Below are 27,816 nucleotides of genomic sequence, written 5' to 3'. Positions count from 1 at the left end.
CTTGACTTAGAAACCGTCTCCGCCTCCTCAGCATCAAACGCTGACTTTACATAGGCACAAAGAAAGGGTGGAAGGCCAACAGCTCACACACCATGGGGATGCAAGAAGAACACAGCAGCACATTGGTAAGAGAAATATCTCAATACTCTACCTTTCTGCAGGGCTGACTAACCAGGGCTTTCCCACAGGAGGGAAGGGTGCTGAGGATACCACAGGCTTAGCAGATGCTCGTGGGGCTGCTGGCAATGACTAAGCCTGAAGCAGCGAGCGAGAGACGAAGTTTCTAGACATGAGTCAGGTTTGGAGCTTGTTGTGGTTTGTAGTGGCTCAAAAGGCTTTGCTGGGGAGCCTGCAACTGGAAAGTGATGGGCTTACAGCAGGTAGAGCAGCTCTCTGATTTGGAAGGGGATGCTGGCTTTCAGCAAAATGCTGTAGTTGAGCTCAGCTCCACACATTGCTTGCCCCACAGCAGAGCCTTGGGTGTGCTGCTCACTTATGGCTGTCTGGAGGCCTCTCCAAAGTACTCTGGCTTATTAATTCAGCAAGTTCTTCCTAATTATAGGAAGAACTTAAGCATGCCTGAAGGATTTCAGAGAGGCACTAAGAAGTCGGAGTTATTTCTTAAAAAGTATTTGACAGAAATAAGAAAAAAGTGGTGGAATGATATATTTGTTTGCCACCTGAACTAAGTGCATTTTTTGTGTGTGCTCATGTCTTTTTCTTCTGGAATTTGAAAACCCAGAAGCAATGAAAATGAGAGGGAGGCATGGTGTCTGGATTTGTTTTGTTCCTTCAGGACTTTCTGTTCATCCCTTTTAAAACAAATTTGGTGGAAAGACTTGTGTGAAAAGACTTCTCCCTCAGTCCTGATGTTGTGGCTGTTTTTGCCGTTTCTCTTAACAAACTGCTGGTGTTTTGCTTTTGTTCTCTTTTTCCTGTGCCTATGTGAACTTCACAAAAACATAAAGAAAAGGTACAATTGCTGCATCAGTTGCTAAAATTGTTTAAGTTTAATAAAAATTAATTAAAAGAGAAAGGCATCTTCTTTTCCCCTAGCAGAGCCAAGTGCAAAGGCAATGCTAACAGCCCAAGTTCTCCAGGAATATGTAAAGAAGCAAAGCTGCAAGCTGTGGTATTTTCCCTATCCTTATTGATGCTAGCTGGATTAATTTAACAAGCATTGCACACAGACCTTTGCTTAGCTGCATAGACATGTCCATTTTTGCAGAACAGATGAAAACACATTAATAGTTCTGTTTGACTTCGCAGTATTTTTCATCTGGACTTTTCACCCGTTTTCGTATATACACATGAAACACTTTGCCTTAATCACAGAAGAGCAATTAGAGATGGGTGTGTGAAAAGTGCTTAGAATAGCAGGCACTCTCTGAATCTGTGACTGGGGAGCACTCTGGGGTGTAAAGCCCATACTTTCTGTTAAAGCATCTTCGTGGACTTAACCCCACGGAGGATGCTGTGTGCTTAGCAGTCCTGTCACTTCCCACTCTCAAGTCTCAAATTTAGAGCCTAAGAAACTTTGCTCACCTGCCCCTTCACCCCAGAGATACCAACATTCCTTGACACCCACATTTGCATCCAGTGAGCTCCTTGCATGCCTGAACGTGTTCTTCTGGACATGCTGAGCCTGGCCTGGGCTCTCCTAGGTAAACAGACCCATCCACCACGTTCAAAGTCCTGACCAGAAGAATGGTGGTACTGTTAACATTTAGCCCATGCTAAGGGAACTCTCGTGGGACATCTGGACTTGATGTGCTCCTCAGCCTTTAGGAAGGGGAGACCTTAGCTGCTTCTCCTACAGCACTGCCCCAGCCCTGGCTCTTAGGTGTTCTGGAAGAGGTGTCTGTCCATCCCTCTTCTTTTAATTATTACACTTTCCTAGGCATAAGTGACTATTTCGAGAGAAAAAAAAAGCTGCTGCTGCCTGGTGGTTATGGTACTTGCCAGGGCATATGGACATGTGGGCTCTGGGGCATACTTAATGTAAGATAGTTAAATTTTTGTCAGAGTAAGAACTGGAACATAGTTTCCAGCCCCTGTCCCAAGTGGTGCCACAATCTCTAGATTTAGGAGTCATGTGTCTGTGTGAAAAGGAAAAAATAACTGTCTCATGCAAAGCAGAGAAGCATCAACAGGAGGAGAGCCCTGAGAGAGACCCTGCTTAGGGCTGTACCCTCTCTGTGAAGCCTGTCCAGCCTGTGCCCAGCTGCCAGGGGGGGAAGATTTCCAACTGATGGTCAAAGGATGCTTTCTGCAGGCAGGCAGAAGTGTGCAGCCTTATGTCACCCCATTTATGGAGAGGTTTTAAGAGCAAAGAAGTGGAGCAGCACTAGCGCTGTGTTTTGTGAAAGAAAAGTGGCCTTTAGGAGGGTTTCTGTAGGCTGGATTTTGAGGAGATCATAGAGAACTGGATGATAAAGCCTTTCCAGGTTCCTAAGCCTTGCCAGGGTCATTATTGAGACACATCTGATGGCTTTTGAGGGTCTCCATTTTGAGGTGTCTCTCTATGCCCAGGCTCTGGCAGTAGCAAGGATGCTGTCAGCTCTTGTGGTTTCCACAGGGCACAGAGTCCATCACGGTACTGCTCCTGTTGTGAATCTGGCCTGATCCATGCCAAAGCAAGGAGCTTCTCAGGAAAAAAGTGCCAAAGGTTAGTCCAGGAGTAATGCTTTAAATGAGGTAGCTCCAGGAGCACCAGTAGAGAGAAAGGTTGATTTCTGATGGACCAGTGCCTTGTGGCTGACTGCCAGCTCCAGCTGAATCTCTCCCAGCTAGGACATTTGCAAAGACCTTACTGCTCTGTGTATTTGTTAGTGGCTCACAAGGCAGCCTCTTTCCAGACAGCCTTTTCCCATGCTGAAGCACACCAAATGCCCTGGCCCAGTCACATCTGCATTATGGAAGCTCCAGGGACTGTGTTCCTTCTTGTACCCTCCAGGCTGGGAGGGCTGTTTAGAAGATGGTCTGGGGGATGCACATGTAAGCAAGGAAAGACAGGTGGGAAAGTGCATCATGGCCACACAAGTATCATTTTCTTTGGATTCCACTTAAAATTGGGCTAAAAAAAAGAAAAAAAAAAAAGTGCCCATCTGCAAATATTCAATAACCTGTGGTTTTGGCACAGGAGCTAGAAGTTCAGCCCCCTGTTCCAAATTAAACAGAGGGAGTATTTGATATTGTCCCACTTTACCCAAAGTGTGTCATACTACTCCAGTAATAATAATAGTGTCATACTAATAAACTGATCTGTGGAAACCATATACTCCTCCAAAATATGCTACCCATACCCTCTATTCAAGTCTTTAGTTCCCACTATGAAGAGTAACAAGGCTTTTTAATTTCACTAAGAGTGCAAGTTGAGAGCTGAGATTTAGGAGCAAGTTGTTGCAGGGGCAGATTTCAGTGAAAGAGTAATAGGTGGTATAAATGTGGCTGTCTTTTCAAAGCCAGGTTTTTGACTGTCTTTGAAGTAAAAATAGTCTACAGGAATTATAATATTTTCAAACACTGAAAGCAGACTTCAAAAAAACACTTTTGTTGTAGACGGGTTTTATTTAGAAGACTTTGCTAACTGCACTAGACCACTTTTCTGCTAGCAGGCCCACTGGTTTCAGCTGTTGATGCTGCTGTTTGAGTGAGGGAAGAATTATCTAGTCTTTATGTTTTGAAGACTGAAGTTATTCCCTTTTAGAGATACTTGTTTTACTAGGCACATAAATTGAGAACCATTCTGTAGCTCTGTCCAGCTTCACCTTCTTTCTATAAGATTGTCTATACTGGAAGTAAACAGGACCTTAGGGACTCAGGTGAGGAGCTTAAAAATAAAACAGTGTAAGCAGGGAAAATGTACAGAACTGGCTCTGTGCATACAGTTAAATTTGGTCATTGTTTCCTTATATTTCCGTAAAGTGCCAAGAGACAAGGTGGTCTTACAGCTCTATTCTTAAAGATTTGTATACCCAGTACATCATGACACAACAGCAAAAGTGAAATGTTTTTCACTGATATGTAACGTATATGGGTTTGGGTCACTTTTCCCTACATGTCAGTAGTGCAAAAGAAAAGTAACAAACACAGCTTATTAGCAGCAAACAGAGAAGCTACCCTTTCCATTGCCCACTGCTGGGTCAAGCTTTGATGTAGTTAATACAATGTAAAAATAATTCTTCTGTCAATGTCATCATTAATTGTGAAAGGAGGAGCTCTCTGTAATGCATGGCTTTAATTAGCTGTTGCTTGCTATTGAAGTTGAGATGCAGTACACACATTTGGCACTTAGGCTTGTGCATGAGGTTTTGCATATATCTTGAAAAGCAGATATAAGGCTGCCAAAAAACAACTCTGAAAGCAACCTGAGTGCACACATGAACACCAGCACTTGCTATCCATTGAAAGCTTTGTCCTTCGAACAAGCTTCCTGCTTACATTCCTTTTTTTGGAGAAGAATTACCTTTTGCTGCTCACCATTTAAAGCACATCACTAAAACATGCCCCCAGGTCTCCACACGGTGTGACATTTTAGACAAGCTGTAAAAGAAATGTAGTTCTTCAGTTGCTGTTGTGCATTTGATAGTTGTATCTTCCAGGAGTGTTGTTTCTATAACCCTTTACTTACTTCAAGCAAATAGTCATGGAAATAAATAATTTTCTGTTATAGGGTTTTGCTACAGAATACATTGTTACATCTGTGTTTTTTCCACCACTTGCACAGGGCAATGTGTTTAGTCAGGCAAAACCGTCTTCTAAGAGCTACTCCAGACCAGGGCTGGGGGAACCCAGGGGACTGCCTGAACCTGGCCCACTGTCCTCACCTCATGGAGAGGAGCGGGTGTGCTGGATGGCAGAAAGGGGCTCTTCTCACAGTCCTCACAAGTGGTAGACTTGGCTGGGTTGCTACACCTCACTTTGCAAGGCAATCTTGACATTACCCTCCCCTTCATGGGCAGAGGCTGATGGTGCGTGATGCCACACTGCCCCAGTGGCCATGGGGCTAAAGCAGTTGATAGCCAAGTTGCCCAGGGTTTTGCTCCAAGTGGGATGATCCTGCTGCAGAGGCAGCACGTGCCTGCCGTGTCCTTGTCACCTTCAGGATACGGAGGAGTTGAATGGCTTTGGAGAACGGCTGCATGAAGGCAGCAGATGATGCAGAAGGTCAGGATTGTAGCATGCAGTGAGGGCTATTGAAAAGGATGCACAGATCTTGTGCAGGGTCTCAGGTGTACCAAAAGCAGCAGGGACATGAGCAGTGGCTGTGGGAATAACACAGGGAATGGTCAGGGAGAGGGGGTACCAGCTGTGTTCCTCTGTGATGCTGCTCCAGCTGGGGCAAAGTAAGGCAAGGTGGCAAGAAGGGTGACACAGAGGCAAAAAGGAGTTATCAGCACAACAGAACGTGTGTGTTGAGGCAGAAGGCAAGTTAAGAAAAGGCAAAAGACTGAAAGAGGACAAAACCCAGCAAATGTTTGGAGGATGGGCAGAAAGGTGGCATCTCTCTCGGGACTGGAGAAGGAATTGTGAGGGGGTTGGTCTAGATGATGCTCCAGAGCATCTCCAGATGCTCTCCTCTTCCAATCCTCAACTTTCTGCAGTTCTGTGGAATCCAGGGTGTTTGCCTAATCCATTGTTGGTGCTTTCATTAGTCCAGAAAGCCCTGATAGTGCCTGTAGCTGCTTCTGGAACATTGTAAGTTAGTTTTAACAGGCAGGCAGCAATGGAGCAACTGCCTGCAGCCATGTATTTCTGTTTCTCTCTCTTGTGGCTGCCTGTGAGATAAGGCAAGCTGAACCGGCCTTGCTTATGTTTCTTTCCTGGTTGTTCTGTTTTTTGGGGTTTTTTTGCAAAGCTGTGCTCCATTTATTGCATTTGACTTTTGGTTCAAGCAGCATTCTGTAGCTTGCTGTCAAGAGCTGAGATGTCAGAATGAAATACTAAATGCTATTTCCTCAAATGCTGGGAGTAGGAAATTATGGAGGCCCCAGGCTAAGTGTCCACAATGGATTCCCACGATTGGTGCCATGGAGCCATGGTCCATTTTTCAATACATTGGTCATGAGCTGAGGAAACTGATTTCTCTGAGAAGATCCTGCTGGCACCAGATAGAAGATACTATCCCCCAAGGAAAACAAACAAACAAACAAAAAGCAACAACAAAATTCCCAGACAAACAAACAACCAAGCATGCCACAGAAAAAAAATGTATAGAAAGAGTAAATCTTTCAAATGTGAAAACAGAACAGAATACCTGTGGCCAGACTGAAACTGATGATGCACCTTTGCAGGTGGTTGTATCTGTTCAAGTCAGCTGAAGTATAGATGTTTCTCCTCCCATCCTAGGGGCTTTATGTTGAGCTCTCTTTCCACCCTCCCTTTTGCTCTATTTTAAATCTTCTGCAAACTTAACCTGCTTTATTCAGATACTTAATGGCATGAGGTTTATGTGCTAGCTGGAACATGCAAGTACCTGGAGTCCTAAAAATGCTTATAATTTGCATTCTTAATAAAACGTAATTTAAAATCCTAAATATAGGAAGTGCTTTATAACTGAAATGGATTAAAACAGCTCCTTCTTCCCAGATCTCAATATCCCAAACATCCCTGTGAGCCCAGAAATTTTAGAAGAAGCACTATAAAGGCCTGGCTCTGAACTGCTGGAAAAAGGAGAATCAGAAAACCAAATCTAGAGCTTTCTCTTGGGTTAAATCCAGAACATGCTGATGTGTCCTTATCAATGGCAAAGCCAATCTGTGATGCTAGAACAACCCTTAAGGATCTTTAATCATGTTGGTAATCCCATATTGCTTTCTGATCCCAGGATCAAAGATAGGCATTATGCAATGCTTGAGAAGGGCAACTGTTTCTGACTTGAAGTTTGATGTTAACCACTTACACCATCATTTTTCTGCCTTCTTTCCTCTGTCAATGTGATTTCAGAATATCCCCTCACAAGTATTTTTTAGTGCAATGGATTAATACAATGTTATTCCAAATGCCATGGAAATTCTTCACTCTGGAAAATGCTCCTTAACTGGTTCTGTACCATCACTAGCATTCTTACACCCCAACTTTTATTGGGGCTTTGAATAATATGATGACCCAGGCAATAAATATCTTGGCAAATTGCTGGGCAATTTCTCCCTTTATGACAGACATTTTCTGCCAATGTCACTTCAAAGCCTTTGGTAATTAGCTGAACACCTGCTAATGCTCGAGTTTCAAGAGCCTGCATTCTGGAATATTCAGTTATTTTATTATCCTGACACTGTCCTGAGCACTCTCTTCTTTTGCTCTTACCATTCCCTTCCCATATCTCAGTGCTTTATGGCTTTGCATCCCAACAGATGGGTTCAGTGTAAAATTAAGGTTCTTACTATCAAGGTTTTGCCCCAGAGGAGTTTAAGGGGATGGACAAAAATGTCCCATGGCACATCTAGCAGAGCAGAGCTAGAGAGTGGTTGTTTCTCAAATGAAGAAGCCAGGTTTGTTTTAGAAAACCTGGGGATGACATGAGCTGATGCCACAGTCCTTGTCATCACCAGCCAAATCAAAAACCTCCTATCAGTGCATCACGGGCAGCCAGCATGCTACTGCTTCCCTGGGACTGGCAGCAGCCTCAGCATCCCGCCCAGCTCCTGGGCCTGCAGCCTGGCAGCTGGAGGTGAGGGGAGGCTGTGCTGCAACACAGGTGCCCCCACAGGGCACCAAGTATGAAACCCATTTCATACTTACACCCCATGCCTCAGACTGTCAGTCGTCACCCCGATTCCTTCCCTGGGCACACCCCCACGCACACCTTCTCGCCTGTCTTTTTTATTCCCTCCACCCACTACGTGCATCGGGGGAGAGAGGGGGTGATTTTTTTTTTTTCCCTTTTTTTCATTTTTTTTTTTTTGCACCTCAAAGTGATAGCTATTCCTGGTGCATTTATCTTAGATGATGTGGTGGCTGTAAGATGAACAACCTGCAGCAGTCAGTCTGTGGTTGATTCGAAGGCAGGCGAGTCTCGACAATGAGCTTAAAGGAGGGTGTCAGGTATAAATCTAGTCTTCAAACAGCCGAAGTGCATTCCAGACTTCAGAGACACCTCTTTGTGTGGAAGGTTTTTGGGTTTGGTTTTTTTTTTATGCCTCCTTTTTCTTTTTCTTGGACCTGGAAGACGATGAAAGTGGCGGGGTGTGTGTGTTCGTTTAGGCTGATAATGAGAGTGGGGCTCACGGGCATAGTAATTTGGCAGCCTCTTCACTTCCTGTAACAGTTTTTAAAAAAAAAAAAAAAATCCATCCAAGGGCTGCTTAAAGACAAACATTTTTTGTTTAACTACTGGTGGTTCATTTTCTGAACAACCATGCAATTAATCTTATTTGTATTAAAGAGGCAGGCTGTTTTTTGTAAGCTTTTCTGTACTATAATAAATGAAGATCAAAAATGTTACAGAGACATAATATTTAGCTTTTCCTAGATGCAACTATACAACATCTGCAGCAATTAGAGAAGCAAAAGAAAAAGGCATTGTGTTGGGTTTTTTCCCTTCAAAGTGCCTTTGTTCAGCCTCTTTCCTGTGCACAACTCTTCAGTGTTCTGGCTGTGAACATAAATTTTGGTGAGGATGCTAATCAATAATAAAACCACAGATTATCTTTTTTTTTAAATTCCACTGAGAAACAAGCACTTTGTTAAAAAATATTATCAACTAAGTCACACTGGGCCTGGGCCTGTGAAGCTTAGTACAAGACTACCTGTGTAGCTTCTTCAAGGACCAGACCCAAACAAGAGTGTTTATTGCTTTCATAGTAGTTTACAAGCAAAGCCATATGTGTGTTAAAACTTCAAAAGCATCACAGCAGTTTCATGATCTTACATGTAAAAAATCTTAGATGTTTTGCCACTAGGAATTCTGTAGCACAGATTAGCTTTTAGCTGTGCTGCTTTAAAAAAATAATAATTTGTGATAAGTGGTAGTGTATTTATCTCTGGATGATTAAATAAAGAATAACTATAGAATGTGTCTCTTGAAGACTTATGACAAAAACTGTGCATCATTTCACCTTGGTGTTAGCTGCTTCCCTCTCCACAAACCTTTCAGCTACTCTAGCGAAAGGAAAATCTGGTTTTCACTGGCCTGAAATCAAAACATGGATGGCTTCAAGTGTGTCACTCAGATTCACAAAGCAACTGCGTGCTTTGCTGTTATGCACAAATAAGGGGACATGACTTCATTACCTCAGGGATTCCTCATCTCACGTGCAGGCAGCAATTTGCTAACACTTTGCAAAGAGAAGTTGCTGCTCCATCATCTTTGTTAGTATTAGAACTGTTCTGGCATGGCAAAGGCAAAGTTAGATCTGTCATCTGGGTGATCTGAGATAGGTCTGATCTCAAACATTGTTTGAGGATATCATGATATGATCCCAAAACCAACAGAGGCACCATCTGGTGTGTGCTAAACCACATTAAGAATGAAAAGGGAATTAATCTTTGCCCTTCCTTTGTGGGATTGAAGTGTCACCTGGGAGGTGACATACAAAGAAGTTACCAGCCAGGGATGTGCACCACACTGTAGGAAAGGTTGTTCTACCTGATGCTGAGTCCCTCTGTCTCCAGTAACAGTACAATGGGCTTCTAGAAACTAAGTGGCAAATATGAAGAGAGAGGGTGCAGGGCAGCACTGAGCTCCCTGATGCTGTGCCCCAGCAGCCTCCACCCCAGATGCTCCTCCCCAGGGAGAGAGGGGTCTGGTGCCCTTGTGACTGGGGAGTCCTTGCCTTTAACCCATGCTTTATGTGTGAAGACAGGTTGGGTTTGAAGAAATATTTGAAGAAATATTTGAAAAACTGAATCATGGAAAGTTGCTCATGCTGATTGCATCAAATTTATTTCTCTTCGTGACTCATAACGTTCCTAAGCATCATCAAGCAAGAAAAGTCTTAACACTTTCTTGTATTTAAATGAGAAGTCTTCTGCCCCATACGAGAGACATCTGGTGTCCCTCAAAACCCTCCTAAGGCCAGAACTCAACAACTTACTAATGGGATGTCAGGATGCTGATGTGTGAGTGTTTCCTTAGAGCAGAACCAGCATTTTGTGTGAGGGGGTCTGGGACAAAGTTAGCTAAGTTATGTGCTAAGTCCTAACAAAATCTGGCACAAGAAAATGTCAGCAGTTTCACCTTTTTTTCTTAATTGCAAAACAGTTATACATAAAAAAATACATGCTTTCAGTACCAAATCTGTACATTCTTAAGTGATTTCTAGGTTTTACATTTTAACTGTAAACACCCCTTTAACACCCCTCCTGCAGTGTGCGTGTCCACCCCCACTTACTCACCTTCCCAAGGACTCTTTCATGTTCTTATCTTTTAGACCCTAAGATCTTTGAGGAAGAGACAGTCTTTATTTGTGTACTGTACAACACTCAGCATATTTAACACTAAACTCGAATGTTTACCTACACTGTAAAATGGTTGCCAAACAGTGTGGTTTAAGAGGGTGTCAAGGGTTTTAATTTCTAACTATTAAGAAGCGAGGCAACAGCAGTGTAAACATACTGTAGTTTTAGGTCAAAATGATGGAACATGGATCCACCTGAAGATTTCAGTCTGAGAGCTCCATGTGGTGTTGGCCAGGGCACAGCTGAGGTTGCCAATGCAATGGCAGTTTTGCTTCCACACAAAAAAGTTTTGATTAAGACTTTTTTCAGGAAGAACTGGAGGGATCTAAAAAGCTACAGCCACACACTTCACAGGCTCTGTTTGCCAAGAGATTGAGGTGGTTTTGGGTTTGTCTTTGCTTCTTCGACCTGTCCCCTTTTACCCAACAGATCTACTGTGAGAGGCCCCAGACTTTTTATCTTGCTCACAAAATGCAGGTCAGCTTTAAAGTCAGAGGAGCAGTATCTTTGATTTTTTTTTATTATTATTATTATTTATTTACTATGTCATATATGTTTATTTATTATACCATATAATCTTTGCACATATGGTCAGTTTAAAGGTAAAAACACAGTTCAACTCCATATGGCACATTTTCATATGATGTGATTCTTTTCTCTGGTGACCTGCAAGAGTATGAAGTAAGTAAAAAAAAAATAGCATTTTTACACTCAGTTCACGTAGAAATAACTTATTGTGCGGGCATCTGCCACTGGAACTTTCTATTTGTTTTCTTTCCCTTACTTCCTTCACAACTTGAATTAGGAAATTCACTCTACATCTATCTTTTCTGTGACATTAAGGATTAGATCATTTAGTGCTTCTTTTTTTCTGCCTGTGATTTGAAGTGACTAAAAGATCTTTCTGAAGAGCTGTACTCATTTACCTGCCCATGTGCAGCTACTGCCATTTAAGATGTGCTGTGTTAGATGTCTGTGTGAGGCTGGTAGATCTGAACACAGGACCTGAAGGGGATCTGCAGTCATTTGGAGTGGCACACTGGGGCCAGGCAGGGTGCTGTAGATCTCAGATGGCACCAGGTGCCTGTGCATGGGCAGCTGCATTGAGCCCTTGTTGAGTGCAGCAATTACAAGAATTGTTTAGCTAACAACTCCTGATTATTTGCTTCATCATCAGATGACTTTCCCTGTGTCCATGGTGCATTTCTTCTTTCTTGCTCCCATGATCATTCCCAGCTCTCTGAGTGACCACCGTGCTTACTATTGCCAATGCATATAGTGGATTTCTACCCTGAGTATAAAAATATGATGACTTTACAATGCCCTAGTTGTGTTTCAAAAGTGTGGAGACACTTTGTATCACAATTATGAGCCAAGTATTAGCTCTTAACAAACTTTTTAATAAAAGCACGGAGAACAGAACACTAAAAGTTGGCTGAGGGAGAAGATCAAAGCAGGGTTTTTTTCTGAGTTCTAGCTCCAAAAACACTGCACATCCAAAAAGTGAGCTCACTCCGTTGGTTTTTTTTAAACTATTATTATAAATTTCCTATGCCTTCTGCAGCTTACCCTCATGTTTCCAGAGAAGCCTGGAACAAGATCAGGCCTGTGACATTATGGAACAAGTAAGGTGAGATTCATTTCAACAGCTATTATGACTGCTAGATAAAGAAATCGTACCTCTGCTAATGCAAAATGCTTTTTCTCAAGCCTGATCTATTGCAGTGACTAGAGATTTAGTCTGAAACTGTCCAAAACTCCGATTTTGTGTCAGCATAGAGAGGATGATCACCAAGAATTTCAGAAAAACTACCTCTTATTTTACTCAAAACTTGCTTCTTTTCATGTCCATTTCTTTGTTAAAGATGAATGACAAAGAGAAGCTGAATTATGTCCGTATCTGAGGCAGTCACTAGTTTGTCTCATACAGTATTACTTGCTAGGAATGACCACCTTTAAAAGTCTAGAGAGAATTGCACCCCCTGCAAGCCTTCCTGCCATAGACCTCAAATTTCCAGTGCTTTCCAGAAACCCTCTTTGTCCCCGATGTATTGAATCTGGAAAAAACAAATGTGAGTTTGCGGTGGTGTTGATCTGTAGTAATGAAGTGTTTGTAAAAAAAGTTGTTTACTTTACTTTGCATTCAGAACTGGAGAGTATAACACAAAAGCTGTCCTGAAGCAATACTGCTAATGCCACTGGACTTTGGAGAGCACATGTTCTCAGTAACTGCAGAAATCAGAGCAGAGCTGTGAAGCCAAGGATTCAATGACTTTTCTAAACATAAATTTGGGTTGGCTGGTAGTTCAGAGGAGGTCATAAAAGGGATGAAATCTGGCACATTTGAGGACCGTCTGTGTATTTGTCTCAGCGCCCTACGTGTGTTGAGATGAGGAGTGTTCTCCTCAACCCCATGTCTGCCACCACGCAGTCCTCAAACCACTTTTGTGGAGGAGTTTGCATTAATCTTAATAAAAGTCACACATGGAAAGGGGCAGTCTTTTCAGCCAGTAGTTTGCTCACACACACACCAGCCCTGCCAACACTGTTTCCAAGCAACTGAAACAATTTATAAATTCAGTTCTAATTTGGAAAACAGTTTTAGACAATAAAACTGGGAAGAGGCTTTGGAAAATGCAAACTGTTCCAAATGTAGGTTTTGCTGAGTGAAACAACTTTACAAGTTTATGATACTTTACCTGAGAAAATAGATTATTTGTTGGTAAGAGAAGCTAAAATCTTCCTCAAAACCATGGGGGAAAGCACCTTAAGCCAAGTCTTCTTCATCTGTGTGGTTTCACCCCATCTGAACTCAGTCTTCAGTTTGACCAGCACAGCTCCCTGCAAGTATCCCCTCTGGTTGTGTTGGGAAAGCATGAGCTGTTCTGGAGGCACAGTCTGCCAGACCTGGAGCAGCACCAGCAAACCATCACCATCCCCAGAGCAGCTGTGCCTGCTCCAAGGGCTGAGGAAATTTTCCTGTCTCATGAGTGGCTTTGCTAAATGGAAGGGTACTTTCTTTTCTCACCCCAAAGCAAAAAGAAAAGGGGAAAGCAGCCCAAATCACACTGCCAGAGGTTTAGGAATTAGACCGTAGCAATCCCAGTTTTTCCAGTGTGAAACACAATAGAAGACACCTGAGACCATGATGTGTCCCACAGGGATGCCCTCCCTGCTGGAGACCCCTCTGAGGTCTCTTGGGGAGGGTCTCTCACCCCCTGCTCTTCCAGGGTGGAGCAGGAGAGGGAACTGCAGAGCATTGCTTCCCTGCTCTCCGACATGTTAGGGATATGGTGCTCGGGGGGGGGGGGGAATGTGGGCTTCCTCAGGATTACTGCTGAGTGCCATAATGGATGGCTAATTATAGGTCTTGCAGTGAAAGGAGCAGCCCCACAGAGATCTTAAGCTACTAGAATTTAAGTAGAGATGTTATTTCTGAGATATTATTCCCACAGGCCAAAGTACAATTACAGTAGTGTTTTATGTTTCCTCACAAGAAAAAAAAAGTTAAATGAGCAAAGTGTATGGTTTTAAAATAATCCTCTTATCGAGGCGTCACTTAGACACAGTGCTTCATCTTCTGCTTCCTCCTCACTGATATCTGGGAAAGTCTCTGGTTTGAATCCTTACATGGCTCAGGGTAAAGGGCCTGAGCAAGTAGAGCCTGGCAAGCTTGATCATGCAAGCTGGGGTGCCTGCTTTGAAATCAGCAGAAAACCTGACCCTGTGTACCAAACAAACAAACCAGCCAGCAAGCCTTATGCTATCCAGTACTCCTCCAAAACAGAGAGAGAAAATAGTGCATTGGAGAACAAGTCCTTAAAACAGGTCAGTGGTCTCCTTTGTACCTAATGGGAGCCCAGAAATATGGTTCTCTACACCTGGCACCATGGGAATAGGCAGTGGAAAAGAGGAAGAATTAACCCATCAGAACTGAGGAGTGTGCCTTTACTTCTTCAGTGTTGTGTCTGCCTAGGACATTTTCAAAGTCAGGATACAGTTTAGAGGATCCTGTGAGTTTTCTAAGGATGGCATTGGAGTGCAGAAGGCCAGGGTTTGTACATGTTCAAGACATCATGCTGTATTGCTGAGAAACATCATGCAGTTGGATGGTGATAAGTCATTAAAATAGAATATAAGGCTGTTTTCAGTCTTGTTCATGTAATAACTTCAATCCCAAAACACAGGAAGGATTTTACAAAAGGATAGACAAATTGTACATAGGAACAGTCTTGTTCATACAATCATCCCACTGGCTTCATGATGCAGGGTAGAAAACTGCTCAGCAATACTTTTGATTTCCATTTGGAGCATGCGAGTTGGGAGGATGTGAAAAGCTCCAAGGTAGTGTTTTAGGTGTTACAGGAAAATCTCACCTGGTGAAATGTAATCATAAATATTGGCTCTAGATTGTGCAACATGGAGGTGGATCAGGTATTGAATCTAGGAAGAGCAGTGGGACTTCAGGTGCATGGCCACTTTACAGGGAGCAAGACAGCCCTTTGTGGTCCTGTGCTCCCCAAACTCTACCTTGATAACACCCCCTCTCCCAGGCATCAAGGAATCTTCCATAACCACAATTTAAATAGCATGCCTGTTTACTGATCTTAAATAACAGTCTCAGCAGCTTGATGCTTCAAAGTTCTTTCTAGGTTGCTGGTTGGGTGCCAGCACCCTGAAGGAAGGGTGCCCCACATCACTTAGCACTGCAGCTGGTAATTCAGTTTGTCTCATCTCCAAACATCAGGGCCAAGCCTGCCACTTTAGTAAAGCCAAGCATCATGCCTGCTGACCACATGTCACACATACAGTAGTTTTGGCAAACACAATTAATTATCTCTGAGATGCAGAGCAGCCTGGGGAGTATTTTAGTCTGGAGAAGAGGAGGATCAGGGGAGACCTCATCACTCTCTACAACTCCCTGAAAGGAGGGGATAGCTGGGGGGGGGGGGGGGAGGTCGGGCTCTTCTCCCCAGTAGCTCCCAGTAAGACAAGAGGGCATGGGCTTAAGCTCTGCCAGGGGAGGTTTAGGTTGGATATTAGGAAAAAATTCTTTACAAAGAGGGTGATCAGGCATTGGAATGGGCTGCCCAGGGAGGTGGTGGATTCTTCGTCCCTGGAGATTTTTAAGAAGAGATTGATGTGGCACTCAGTGCCATAGTCTGGTAACTACAGTGGTAGTAGATCAAGGGTTGGACTTGATGATCTCAGAGGTCCCTTCCAACCTGGATGATTCTGTGATTCCATGATTCTGAATCTCCATCTTTAGAAGAAAAAAACCCTGTTTCTTGAGATGCAAGTATATGGGAACCAAGAAGAGTGGATGTGGGCACTTTAATTACCAAGCCAGGAAGAATGTTGCAGAACTATCCCAACTCCCAGTTCTCGGAAGACATTTAAAGGATGAAAGTGGCAATTCATGACCAAAGAGAGATCTGGTCTTCACCTAGTACCCAAGGCCCAGACTAAGCTGAATACTGTTCTTAAATCCTGTTGGCTTTCCAGAGATTTCAATTTGTGTGACAGGATGCTAGATGTATTGTCCAAATGGTCTGTCAAATCTATCACAGTGACAAGAAAATATTGTGCTCTCCTCCTTCCTCCTGAAATTCCTTGAATATCTGGTGCCAGCAGTTCAGCTGATAATGCGAAGCGGGATGAAAGCAGGCATCCTTGTCTAGAAGTTACTTTTCAAATTGGCTGTGACAGGCTCCCTTCATCTTTCTGTAACATGTCATTTTGTTGCAAGCAACAGACTACAAATAAGCCCTTTGGTACAGCGAGGCTACAGCAGTTTTCATATTTTCACTAATTGTGAACTGTTCTTCGATTGCTAATGAACTAGTGACTTTTCCATTACTTGGGAAATACAGCATGTTGCATTTCAGGCTCCGAGCTGGGATTTAGCTATTTTCAACAGAATTCTAAGGTTGCTGATGAGGCTGCTAGGCATGGGCTTAGGTTAGGTTAGGTCAGTGGTGGTTGTAGTGGTATTGTTTTGATGGGCAAATTATCCAACTACTTCCTTTGAACGCAGTGAATGCACACCGGTTTTATTTACTTGATCCTCTTTTATTAATTCTGTCAGCTCCCATACTGAGTATGCTCTTTGTGTGTCATGGCTCAAATCCAAGCCCCACCAGGATCACTGAGAATTTCACCGCAGACTTGAGTGGGTTTTCACCTGTGCAGCTGTGCCTGATGCTCCGCCTCAGGGAGGGAGCAGCCTTGTTCTTTTCCAGATCCCAGGTTCTCCCTTTGAGCCACGTTGTTCAGACAACACAAGTCTTCTGGAGTGTCTCAGCCCCTCCTAGTCTAAGGACTGTCAACTCTGCCAGGCCAGGAGGCAGGGACCTCAGTGGCCACCCTTCTCCAACCAGGCAGGAGTGGGTGCCATCACACAGGACTCTGTGCAGAGATACAGATGTGTCCTTCAGTGCCTCCCAACAAACAGACTGCCAGAGGTGATGAGTTTTAGATCTATAACACAACAGAAAAATCTCAAAAGGACAGGGAAAAAAAGTCTGCCTAGAAAATAAGGCGTAGCTGATGGAGTCTGATTTACTTATGGCAAGCAAGCACCACACGAGGTGTGACCAGAAGCTGCTGTGCCCACTGTGGAGTTAACACAGCAGAAAAAATATAATCATGTGGCAACGCTGGCCTCAGCACAGAGGGTGATGAATGCCTTGTGCTTTACCTCTCCTGGCTTAGCCCCAACATATATTAAAGTATCCTGAGGGCTGCTCTAACTTGTATCCAACTATAAGGGCCCTAGTGGATGACTGAGGAGCACGGGTGGAATGGTTACAGGTTTTCTACACTATATGAAGCCTCTATGGCAACTTGCCAGTCTGATCCATTATACTAGAATCTACTCAGCTCTACATGCATTTAACCTTCTGAGATACGGCCAAGGCCTTACATGTTTTATAATAAGCATGGTTACAGCAGAGAGCAAAGGTTTTCCACCTTTGCAGCTTCTAAACTGAGCCTCAGCTGTCGATCAGGGGAATTCTTTTCAGCCCCTCGTTTTAAAGCAGGATCCTCTTATGCAACACAACAAACAAATTCTGCTAGTCTGAATTAAATTACTGCAGTGTGCTCTCAGGACAACCTCCCTTCCCTGCAAGATGGCTTCATGGATAACCTTCAGTAATGTGATACTGAGAACAGGAGCAGAGCTGCACGATGGTGTCAGCATGCTATGTTTGAGCTACCTAAGAACATGCACCTGAGGTCTGCCCATGCCTCATACAGGTTAGAAAACTAGTATTAGACCTTTCTGACATGGTAGAAATATACCCACAGAGAGATGTTGTCTTTCCCAGTGAGGGGAGACTCCTGTTTTCCAGCTGTAGTGGCCAGTCAGTGAGTTTCACTTTCACACATCTCAGATACAGCTGCAGATACAAGCGCTGCCAATGTGCAGGACTTAAGAAGAGGACATCAGCAACAAAAGCAAAAAAAAAAAAAGAGAGAACAACCACATTTGCTGCCTTCAGACTCCTTTCTTAGTTGTGTGGTGATGTAACTATTAGGCCATTCCAGGTTTTTTCATGCTGGATGTTAAGTTAGTTAAGTAAGCAGACTGAGAACACTCTAGCAGCGGCTTCCAGAAGAAGCCTTAAAGGTTTAGTGTGCTTCAACCTAATGGGTTTATTTCCTTCCCCCACTCCGGTTCCTCTCCCAGACTCTCCCTGTGTTTACAGGACTTCAGTGTTATTTTAGCTTCTCACTCTTGCATTCATCATAATCTGTGAAAATCAGAGTTGACATGATGACAAAAGTTGTCACACTGAATACATTGTTAATTTGGCTCAAATAGTTATTTTTATAGTCTCTCCAGAGAAAGTTTTTATTCAAATTTGCCAGAAATACTCAACAAGTTTAACTAGAAACTTGGCATTTCCTCTTCCAAAAATACTTAGAATTATATTTTCCAGCAACGGACTAATTGGCAACATCTTGATTCACAGAGGGACACGTCCTTCTCCAGTAGATTTTTTCAACACATTCACACCTGGAGTTAGGGGATCAGCACTCTGGCACATCATCACACAGCCAGTAAATGGCTCACCTAGGAGGCAGGCAAATAAATCTCCAAAATTCAATTTTCTGTAAAAGAGGGATAAAAATCCTGCCAACTCATGACAAGAGTGATTCTTCACACCCAGACTGAAATTTCTGCAGTGTTCTGTGCTTTACATTTTACATACAGGATCTCTCAGCAATTTTTTTTCCCCAAGGCTTTCATATTGTTCTAAGGGAAACAACAGCTAAGATCTTTTCCAAACCAGTGGAACGAGACATCATGTTTGACAGGAAAGGCCTAAAATTTATGTTTTGCTTGCTTCATGCTTAGACTTGAATTTATCAAAGCAGCTCCTCCAAGAGCGGATCATTCCTTGTTATTTATATTCATTGAACACTGTAGTCACCTGTGTGATACAGTACTGTCTGGGTCTGGGTCACTTTCATATTAGTACCTGCAGACGTGTTAACCTGGTGCAGGGGTAAACTGCTTTAAATTTCATTTGTGAATGATAACGTATACCCCCCCCTGAAATTTTTAGCTTACAGAGAATAAATCCCACAATTTTGTGCTGGATAGATTCACTAGCACCATGAAATACCTTAGGATACATGCCTTTAGCCTCCAGAAACCAAAAGATAAAAACATGTATTTTCACCATCACACTCATTTCTCCTTGTGCCTTGATATTGCTGCAAACTGTAGTGTGGGGTCTTTTAAAACTTCACAACCTGTAGCAACACAGAAATTCCACTCTTTGAATTCCCTGACTTTCTGCTCAGTAGGGGTCACATATTCTTAACAGTGGGGGAAATTTAGGTTTTGTGTGAAATTGAAGCTTCCCAAACAGTCTTCTAAGCGGTTGATCTTCAACGTAGAGAAGCCCGTAGAGAAGCCAGCTCTGCAAGGACAGTCATTGCTTTATACAAAACAAAGCTTCGGAGGAGTTCCCTGTCTCCATGTGAAAGCTATCCTTCAGTCTTCCATGCAGAAAAAAATACAGGCAACACTAAGCTATTTTAGATGAACTCCAAAGAAATAAGATGTGAGCTTCATTGTAGCACCTCATGGGCTCTATACATTATGTGGCACTCTGCTTTGTTTGGGTGTTTTTGTGGTTTTTTGTTTGTTTGTTTTTTGTTTTTTTGTTTTGTTTTGTTTCTTCTTCATTAGGGCAGTTAGACACACAATTAGAGACATTTTAACATGGTTGATCAAAGAGCAATTGAGTATCTGCAGTGTATAGTGCTGAGGTCTGTGGTTTTGTACTCTCTATTAAAATAGTCCTTATCTATCCTCCAGTAGTCTGAGCTCAGGGTTGGCCATCAGGTCATTATTCAAAGAGGATAATAGACAAAGGGGAACAGCTTCTTTACTATTTTAAATCAGAACTGTAATTCCAGCCCTCACAACTGGAAGTCGTGACATGCAAGTGTGTTTGCCTGTAATACATTCAGTCCTCAAAAAGAGACATTAGAATTTGAGGATGAAAGCAGACTTTTGCAGTAGAAATATTGCAAAGATGTTCTGCCAGAAAGATCTTTTTCAGCAACTTGAGCATCCAACTCAAAATAGCAGCTCGTGATGCTGGAGTCGTTGCTTTCATCCAGCATCACAGGGAAAGGATTTGAGCTGGCATGGCTCAGCAGTCTGCAGGAGACACGATGACAGATTTCTGAGGCTGCAGATTGCTTTTGTCCCCCAGATGAAAACACTTTTACCATGGCAGTCTCAACATCCCCTTCACCAAGATGGCAAAGCAAGGAGCATGGAGAATAGGAATACGTTGCTATGGCAAAACAACAAATTTGGTAGAGTTTACTCCAGCAGAATGAAAAACCCTGGGCACAAAAGGAAAGTATTTGCTGGTGCACAAATAACATTGCAAAACTAATAAATGTCTTATGCGTGCAAGATATTTTTTTCACATCTTGGTGGAGATGACAACATAGATTACGAGGAAGAAGGGAGAAGAGCAAGTGAAAAGCCTCACCAGCTCCAAATATTTGATGGTTTAACAGATGAGATTTTTTTGGTCTCTGATAGATCTCTAGCTGACTGTGGGACTTGTATTCTTCCCATAACCTCACCCTGGGATATTTGAAAACAAGCTTATAAAGTGCCCAATGAAATGCTCTGTCCAGGATGGCCAAGGTTTTAATAAAATTATTCTTTTCAGATTTAGGCATTCATGTCAAGAAAGATGGGTGCAGGTTGGAGAAAATCCAAGTAGAAGCACAACCAAGCAGTACTATAGAATTAATGGTTTAACAATGCAAAATTGGATGAGTTTGAACTGTTTTGCATAAAATATGGCCAAGCTGAAGCATGAGGTCACACTCGAATACCTAGTCTACTGTAATGCAGGAATCTGGACCCACAATCTGGATCCATATTTGTGTGGGTAACACAAATGGCATCAGCTTCAAGTGAATCAAGAGAGATGTAGATTAGTCATTAAGATTAGCTGCCTAATACCAAGAATGGCAAAGCACTGGAATAAATAGACAAAGGAAAATTGCATCATCTCTGTCACTGGAGGTTCCCAAGACCCAGTTAGATAAATATTTGTTAGGGTGGTGGAGATTCTGTCAGTGTGAAACGGAAGGGTAGATGAGATAACTTCTTGAGATCCCATACTGTTCTTTCTGTTGTTCATGATGTATTTGGTGACAGATAAGCATATTGTAAGCACAGATCCCAGAATCACAGAATCAATTTTTTTCAGACATGATGCATTTTACTGTACCGATAGATCAAATATTGAATAGATTGAATGGAAAGATCTGTATTCTACATAAAATTTAATTGCTTTATAGTTGTGCGATTTTGGTACTTGGTGTGTCTTGGAGGTATACAGATTTGTAAAGTACAGCTGAGGAGATGCAAGAAGCTTATTTTAATTAAGCTGATTTAGTGTAACACTGGGATTTATTTCAGCATAAACTTTATTATATGAATATTACCTCATCACCAAATTCACTCCTTCAAGAATAGGTAGATGAAGTATAGGAAAAACATCCATGCTGGCCATGCAGAAGGAATTTTTATGTTAAGATACTTGGCTGCAAATGTTGTGGGCATAGACACAAACTAGAAAGCTGTCAAATGTGACAGAAATTAAATATCCATGTTTAGTAATAAAGTGAATGCAGGTCATAAGATGGAGATATAATATCGAAAGCCTGTAAGCTATGATCCAACTTTTTCAATAAGGTTCCATGTGAACTGAAAAAGTATTTACAGTATCATATGAATGGCAGGCAAGCTGAATCCAAGGAGAGCCTTCAGCCTCATTGCTGCAGTTACAGTGAGTTAAGTGCTTAGAAAGTAAAAAGAAATTAAAATATTTGAATTTACAGCTCTAAGCTATTCTTCTTCTTTCTTATAATCCTGATAAACATGACTTATCTATTAATTATTTTTAATCTTCTTAGAATTGTCTGAGTTCAGTTTAGCCAGTTCTGCCTTCTGCCTGCAAGCTGAGTGGAGCAACATACCTCCAACCTGACACATAGTGTTTTTCTTGTCAGGGACTTACTGTGCTGCTTCTCAACAACCTATCTTCCCTATCCAGAGCCCAAGGTATCCAGTTTCACCCCTTATCCTCCTCTGGCCATACTGTCTTTTATCATTTGTGTGGGACCCACTAGGGCAATTTCTTTGAATTCCTCTTCAGCCTCCCCCTCCTGCTTCAGAAGTCTTTTCCTTATAAAAGTCCAGAAGTGAGCAGGGTAAATCTGTCTTCTTGGCCACAAGGCTCTCAGACAAATCCATCCACAACATGTCCAGCCCTGAAAAGAAACCAAAGCAAAGCAAAACAAAACAAAACCCACAAAGCACAGTGAGAACCTCCTCCACCAGCAGCTCAAAAATTCAGAGACTGCTGAGTCAACATAAACTTCCAGCAAGTTCTGCCTCTTCCTAGCTTAGAGAGATGCTAAATAGCTTAACACCTCTGCTCCAAAACTTGTCTGAATGTACCCAAACAGGGACAAGAGCAGTGACCTGGAGGAGCTGAAATGAGCAGGCATGGGTACAGTCCTGATGCAGGTGTTGGATATGTGCTTTATATTTCTCTCCAGCCTGAAACAAGACAGGGGAGCAGCTGTCTCCCCTCACAGGGCATGGCCATGCAACTGCAAAAGGCCGCAATGAGAAAGGTTTTTCTCTAGCAAGGGGAATGGTTTGCAGCCAGTGCTCTTCCCACATGTTCTGGACAGCCCCAGTCCATCTGCCAGTGCCTCTCAGTTCCTCCATGTGCACTCCTCAGGGCAAGGGTTTCTCTTGGAAAGGCTCAGAATTCTGAAGTCCCTTTCTCTGCTGTGGTGCAAGTCTTGTGTTTCACCCACCCGTAGCTGCTTTGTCTGTCTGTATCCCTCAGCTATCCAGCTCCTGGGTTCAGGCCAGAATACCTGTACGTCTTCCTTCAGGGTGGTGTGTAACCAAGGTTTTGTCCAGCCAACTTAATTCTTTGCTCTAATTCTTGTTAGGATCCCAAGGCACTTGGCAAGGTGCTGCTGGGAGAATGGCAAACAGCTCCTTCTGTGCTGCCACAGGGCAGACATCACTGCTCTCTGTCAAGCAGTCTTCTCCCATGCTTTCAAGTAGGAGCTTGAATCTCATCACAAGGATGGTGTGAGGCTCATCCTCTTCCCCATCCCACTGCTAAACACAGGATGGCTCTAGTTCTGCTTTCTGAAGCACCAGCAACCTGTGCTGTTCCCTTGCATTGTGACTGCCTCCAGCTCCAGAGGTTCCATGCCATTTTTTGGAATCTTGTACCCCAGATCACGTCAAGCAACTGTCCCTTGGCTCTCCTGCCTCCCAGTTATGTCACTGGTCACTACTTTTATCCTCACCCTCAGTGCCTTTTCTCCAGCCCACAGCTCCTGTATTGGACAGCATCCCTCCTCCAGCTCCTTGCTTAGACTTTTGCCCTGATTCCTGCTTCCACCCACCTTCATCCCACCTCCCCAGCTGCCTTCCAGTCTTCATTTTCTTGTAACCAGAGAAGAGGGAGCCCTGTCCCACCCAAACCCTGGTATATAGGTGTGGTAGCACCTTGTGGGGTTTAACGCTTAGGTGGTGCTCAGCATAATTAAGGGGCCAAATGGATTCCTCCCACAGCTTGGCTGGCCCCAGAGAGCAGGGATGTGCATTTTGACACCACACGGCTCCTGTTTTCATGTCATTCCAAACAGCCTTTGATGGATACAGGTCTGCAGTGTGCAGACAGGACCTTTGCCATGCCGAAATGCCTCCAAGCAGCAACCACCCATGTTGGCAAGCTATTAAGTTTCTATAGATTTTTGACAAGCCTCCAGATGAACATCAAACCATCCCAGATCTCCCGAGGGCTTAAAAATTAAAAAAAAAAAAAAATACAAAAAAACTGACTTCACATGTCAGTATTCCCTGCAGCTTTGTAGCTAATTTAGAATCTGTTGATCCTGGTGCCAATAAATACTTTATCTTTAAGCTACCTTTGTACTGTGACTTGGTTTCATTCTCGGGTTAGTGCTGCTTGTTTAGCTAGCAAGCCAGTAATCTAACAGCACATCCAGGAGAGGTGGTTGCTGTATGTATTTACCTGTGCTTATTTGTTCCATTAAGCAAAACCTTGCACAGGAGCTAAGTGCTTCTCTGGGAAAACTTGCTTTCTCAGAGGGTGAGTGCAGTATTAACATATGTGCTAATGCACTGCCCCCCAGTGGAGTTGGGGTCTGGTTTAGGAAACCTTAAAGGCTTTGCATACCTTCACTCAAGCAGTATGTAAAGAAAACACTCACAGGAAATAGATAAAATTGTAACAGTAAATTATCCATTGGTGGGGCGGTGCTGAATCTATTCAAAGATGTTTTATGGATATGATAATTATCATGTGATTGTAGTTTAGCAGTACAAACTAATGGTGTCCCAGCATACCTCCTTTCTCAGCAAGTACTGCCAGAGGGAGCAGAAGGTCTTCAGCTGCTTCTGGATAACCATTCACACTTCAGAACTGCCAAGGAAGTTCTCATTTTTAAAGGATAGCCAAATCCAAAATGTCTCAAGGCTGACAAGGTGTTACACATAGTTATTAAAGAAGCTGGAAGGAGCTGTATTTATTCACTGCAATATTCCTCATCATCCAGCAGGAAAATGTGTGACCTGGTTTGTACCAGAAAATACTACATTAATATGAGCATATTAAATTTTCAGGAGATAACTTTAAATTACTTTTTTTTTTTACTAGTGCATTGGCTTCTCTCGCTGGCTTCTTGTCTTCCAGACTTCTTATGACTTTCATTGCTTCCCAGAAGTCCCATTCCAAGCCTCATTTCATTTTTCCTACAACAACAGAGAATATTGTAAAACCAGTTACAGTTACACTTTTGGCAAGTTCAAAGATTCTTTTATCAAACAGCAGTTTTAGAGCAATAAAAATTTTAAAAGTGCACCCAACTAAATATCTAGATGGTAGAAATCAAGACTGTAAGCCCAACAGTGTTCATCATTGCTTCACTTCTCCTCTGGTGATACCCTAATCATTTTTTGCTCAGTGTTCTGGTAGGTTTCTGCTTCTGAAACCACATCTCCACATTTTCTTGTGGTTGTGTTACTGGAATGAGATGAGGCAATAGATGTGCATGGAGATGATAAAAATATCTTTTTTCTAGTCACAGCATAGTCGGGTTGTAGCACCATAAAAGGTATCTGAATTAGCTAACTGACCAGTTAATGCAAGGAAAGAAATATAAAGCCAGTGTGAAATACAGTATATTTGAAGAGAACAGAGGGGTGCTAGCAACCTGCTCCCCTCCTCTCACTCAGCCTTTGCCAGGATGTGTTATCCCATTCCAACTCCTCTCCCTCAGCAGACACCCTTTGCAGGAGGAAGAGGTTTGGGCCTGTTGGACCCAGAGTTCATCTGTATCATGCCCTGCCTTGCTACTTGCCTCATGTGGTTTCTGCAGTCCATTGTAGGGCTTGGAGGGGAAGAGAGTTTTTCTGTAACACTTTTGGCTGATGTTAGCCTAATCCTGAAGATATTCTCCCCTCCTTATCTACACTTGGGATCAATACCTCCAATTGGTTTGTTGGTGGTTTTTGCACAAGAATTATAGAATTATAAAATGGTTTGGGATAGAAGGGGCCTTTAAAGATCATCTGGTCCAATTCCCCTGCAGTGAGTAAGGACATCTTCAGCTAGATCAGGTTGTTCTGAGCCCCATCCAACATGGCCTTGAATGTTTGCAGGGATGGGGTTTCTACCACATCTCTGGACATACTGTTCCAGTGTTTCCCCACCCTCACTGTAAAAAATTTCTTCCTTGTGTCTAGTCTGAAAATAGCTTTTTTCAATTTAAAACCACTATCCCTTGTCCTGTTGCTTACAGGCCCTACTAAACATTTGTCCTCAAGAAATGCACTTCTGTAAAATAAGAGAAGAAACAGAGACTTCCTCTAGATGTGCAATACCTTGATAGGTAATACCAGGTTTCTGTGTTGTCCTGGAAAGGAGGGTTTATTTCTTAAATAGAGCAAGTAGCATGGACTGTCCAAACTTCAATAAAGCATTTGACACTGATCAGCATAAGACCCCAGGGGATGATCCAACAAGTAAAAAAAAATGAACAGCCAGAGAGCTACAGACAGGTCATGTCAGAAAAGCAATTACTGAGCTGCAGACTCCTTCCTGGTCTCTCAAGACCAGACTTACAGTGTCCTGAGCTGCAAATTGCAGTCCTGGAGGGCAATATCCCTGCTGAAACAGCCAGGATGCAGTCAGGAGGTTGCTGCTTCGTGAGAAGGAGGTCAAGTGGTTACTCATAGGAGCTTACACCTTGTGTAGCCCTGATGGTGGAGGTGTTGGAAAGCTCTCATCATGTGCCTGACAGTGGTGGTGGTGGAGTAACCATGGAGAGAGAAATTATGTCTTTCATTAGACCAGCTGATAGACTTAGAAAAGAAAAAAACCAAACAGCTCTCAGACCTAGTTCCTTCAGCAGACCCAAAAAGCAGCAGAAAGAGCTGTGCTAACTGCTAAGTAGAAGCAATCACTCTTGGATCAATCTTGCTATGCTAATCAAACCCACCACATGAGAGAAAAAGGTAGTTAACACCTGGTGCAGTGTGTGTGGGGGTGTTACCTGGGAGTACAGTGACAAGCTGTGAGCTCCTGCAGAGAGGGAAAAAGGAGGGGGGAAAAAAAAAAAAAAAGGTCATTAACACCTGTGTTATATTTTTAAATACATTATTACATTTCTGGTATTTTGTAATTAACCCAAGTTAATTGGAAACTCTTGGCTTGCACGTTTCCAGCCCAGAGGATAACCAGTTTTTAAAACTAGCTTGCTTTCTTAAAAGGCTCAGCTTGACATAGCCTGGTAACAGGTTTATCAGATAAGGTACCAGCAGGCTTAATGCACTCCTTAATTAGGAATGTAAACACCCTCATTTAAAAAAAAAAAAAAAAAAAAAAAAAAAAGAAGGCCTCAGAAGAGAAAGTATTCCAATAGAGAAAGCCATTTCTTCCTCCTTTCCTAGGAGTAGAGGCAACCTGCTTTTTTAGTTGTAACCCTGTGTGGCACTTTAAGCACAGTTTTCCCTCTGCCGGGACATGGTTTGAGATCAGGGACATGCAGGTGAGACAGAAAAGTGAAGGACAGTCAGCCTTTCTGGAAGTGGGTGGGTATGGATACGTGTGATTTTGTTTACACATACGTGCCTGTCAAGACACAATTTCTATAGGTGTGTTGGTATAGCAGGCTGTGGCTTCAGCTGCTGTTAACCAAGGTGATGGTTGTTTCTCCTCTTACCTAGATGCCTGGTGGTTGGTATTACTAGCAGCCCCAGCAGGCTGTAGCTTGCACCTACCCACAGGTATGAGGACTTGGGTTGCTCAGGCATGTTCCTCCACTTGGTGCTGGACCAAGAGCTGTGTTTTGGCCTCTGGGGCCTATCCCTTTGCTGTCACCCCAGGGGGACCCGTGCCCATGAGATGTTTGGGTGGACGGGGTACGTGGGTGGGCCCACTCTCACATAGTGTCCTACAGCAGTGCTATAGACTTGGGGGAGAGTGGCTGGAAAGCTGCCCAGAGGAAAAGGATCTGGGGGTGTTGATCACCAGCCATCTGAATATGAGCCAGCAGTGTGCCCAGGTGGCCAAGAAGGCCATCAGCATCTTGCCTTGTGTCAGAAGTAGTGTGACCAGCAGGGAAGCAATCATGCTCCATGTACTTGGCACTGGTGAGGCTACACCTCAACTACTGTGTTCAGTTCTGGACTCCTTACTCCAAGAAACACTTTGAGGTTCTGCAGCATGTCCAGAGGAGAGCAAGGAAGCTGGTGAAAGGTCTGGAGAACAAGTCCTGTGAGGAGTGGCTGAGGGAACT

This window comes from Calypte anna, chromosome 1, assembly GCF_003957555.1.
Source record: "Calypte anna isolate BGI_N300 chromosome 1, bCalAnn1_v1.p, whole genome shotgun sequence".
NCBI classification, from domain to species: Eukaryota; Metazoa; Chordata; class Aves; order Apodiformes; family Trochilidae; genus Calypte; species Calypte anna.
Note: the sequence above shows the minus strand (reverse complement) of the source record.